At 44.2% G+C, this 2,500-nt stretch overlaps 1 protein-coding gene across 7 annotated transcripts in view; it reads left to right on the top strand.

The window, feature by feature from the left end:
• The window catches only part of ena (ENAH actin regulator enabled), a 125,417-nt gene that overhangs the window by 92,309 nt on the left and 30,608 nt on the right, over positions 1 to 2,500 (top strand). The window contains exon 1 of one of the 7 annotated variants that reach the window (XM_027379056.2): positions 2,152 to 2,500. This exon is cut by the window's right edge and continues 134 nt beyond it. The exons of the other annotated variants lie outside the window; for them this stretch is intronic. The gene's annotated coding sequence lies outside the window, so the exon portion shown is untranslated. Of the gene's footprint in view, positions 1 to 2,151 lie in introns of those variants that run through there. 7 annotated transcript variants of the gene reach the window in all.

The raw sequence follows: 2,500 nt of genomic DNA, 5'->3' as shown, positions 1-2,500 counted from the left end.
ATATATGTATGTATTGTATGTGTGTGCACATAATGCAGTCGTATATGATTATTTTTTAGTGCTAAAATATACATGAAAGGGAGCTAGTAGCATGCCAGGTGATACCTGAAACAATGTCAACAAGGATAGCAAATCTAACATAGCTCTTTTATCAACGAAACATAGATGCTCAAAAGCGTCGTGGACATTATAGTGATTTTTTTCGTGGAATGCATATAATGGACTGTAAGCGTTCATCCTTATAGTTGACAATAAGCACAATCTCCACGTCCGAAGTTCACCACTCAGCGCTGCCAGTGTTTCAGCCGCAGGTTTCGACTCTGGTATCCGAAGCACATGTTCCCTCGTAATATTGACATGCGCTTCGGAAACTGGCGGCCCACGCGTTGGCAATGCTGAACACGCCTCCTAGCCGAGGTACACACTTGAGTGGCCTCAGTGTAATTGCTAGAAAGAATATTTCAGGGAAAAAACTAATAAATGTATAAATGTCAGACATTACACCTGCAGGCATAAAATACCTGTGATAAGGAATGAATTGTTCTTGTGTCCATCCCGACAAAAAAGAACTGCGTGTGTAGCAACCTCCTCTTCCTACTATAAGATACAAACGCATCAACTGCAAATGCACATTAATATTCTGCGCGATGAGTATCTGGTACTAATACTGATCAGCTTGACATCAGATTTTTTTTGTAATTATGCTGTACTTATTCTATTGTTTACCAGGTAGTTCAAGGTTCAGGCGCTGCTTCATTGTTACAGATACGAGTAAATCCGCAATCTGAATAATTCTGTAGAGGTCATTATCCCTGTTAACTATCCCGGACGATTAGCCGAGCTGTACTGTATAGTTGATTGATTTTTCGCGGTTTTATTTGATGGGCACTTTGCTAAAATTTGTTGTCAGTTCCATTATGTTTAGGAAGCCGAGGATCCGAATTCTATTTGTAATACATGGCGTCTCTCCACTTGCGAGTCGGACTAGAGAAGGAACGAAAATGTCGGTTGCAACTTCAGCGGCGGTGCAAAGAACCCTATGTGTCATCTCCCTCGCTTTGTCCTTGATAATATTCAAAGAAACCAGGGGCCCTCGTGTCTGTCAAGTTACATAGCGAGAACAAAAGCATTGCTCCTGTAAGAGAATTATTCTCTGCGTTGAGCACCCATCGACCAACAAAATTTCTTTTGTAATCCCTTTAGTGTTTAGATATGTCGAGATACGCTTTAAGTTCCGCTAACGAGATTTAAAATTACACTGACGCCAATGGAAGCTGTGTCAAAGCGCCCATTCCTTGCTGTTGTTGACACGCTGTAGATCTCAGTTGTTTATACTGTTGTTTGTAAACAACTCCGTTTTATATAGATACCTTCGAAAAGGGATCGTCGTATATCATTCACCTTTTATTTTGTCAATCCTCTAAGATTTGCTTGTCTCAGTGAGTAGATGAATGAGTGTGAGTGAATGAATGTTAGTATAGATACGTTTGTGTTTGCGACCATGCGTCCGGGAGAGTGCGCGCGCACGGACGTGAAATTGTAACTGCGTCTGCACCGAGAGTGCTACGTCATACTTGGCCATTAACCATAATTTGTTCGAACATTGATCCGGTTGAGCGAAGCTTGCATTACTGTCAGTTGCTCTGTGTCTTTATAAGTGTGGAGCTGTTTGCATTCTTTAACTTGGTTAATTAAGCGGCGGCGGGATGTTTGTTGCCGGAGTCGCACAAGCTGTCACAACAAACGACTTGTACTCTTCTCCGGAGCATGATTGTTCGTCACACTGTGGTTGCCTGTTTACTCGCCCGTCCGTCCGCGTCAACAGGCTCTGGGCGCGTTTGTGCTGCAGTTTCTGTTGACTGACTCAAGACGTGATGGATAGTTGTCTGGAGAAACTCGAAAAGAATTTATATGAAAAATAAGTGACGAGGAGACGAACTTAGAGAAGGAAAAGGAAAAGAAAAACAAAAGGAAAGAAGAAAGGGAAGGGTAAAAGGGGCGGGGAGGAGAAGGGAGGGGAAGGGAATTCAGGGTCAGAGAGTAAAAGGGTGTTGTTCACCCTGTTACTTGACAGCTGTCTCTCCTCGCAGGTGTCATGCTGTTAAAGCCTCGGGACCCTGCATGCCTTTCCTATCACCGAATTTGTCACTTATTAAACGTTATTAGTCCGACCGACAACAACCGCGCTGGCATGACAAAGCGTAGATCTCAGAGTGGTACTGCAGCGGCGCTGGCAGGAGGTGACACAGAGGGAGTCCCGCTCACGGAGGCTTTTGCATGACGCTGGGGGATGTAGTGTGACATGCGTGTGTATCTGTCAAGGGTGTGCATATTGTATGGTGCATGTCGCAGCGATTCTCAAGATCACGAAGGAGACACAAAGAAGCTAGCGTGAAGAATGTGCAAGTGAGAGTGTGCACGGAAAGACTTGGAACGCAACGAGGCTTCCCATTGTTACATAAGGCCATCAAGGTGTTGGTGGATTGCGTGACCACGAGGT

This window comes from Penaeus vannamei, chromosome 5 (assembly GCF_042767895.1).
Source record: "Penaeus vannamei isolate JL-2024 chromosome 5, ASM4276789v1, whole genome shotgun sequence".
Classification (NCBI taxonomy): Eukaryota; Metazoa; Arthropoda; class Malacostraca; order Decapoda; family Penaeidae; genus Penaeus; species Penaeus vannamei.
The sequence above is the reverse complement of the archived record's forward strand: the minus strand, read 5'-3'. Positions and strand labels throughout refer to the sequence as shown.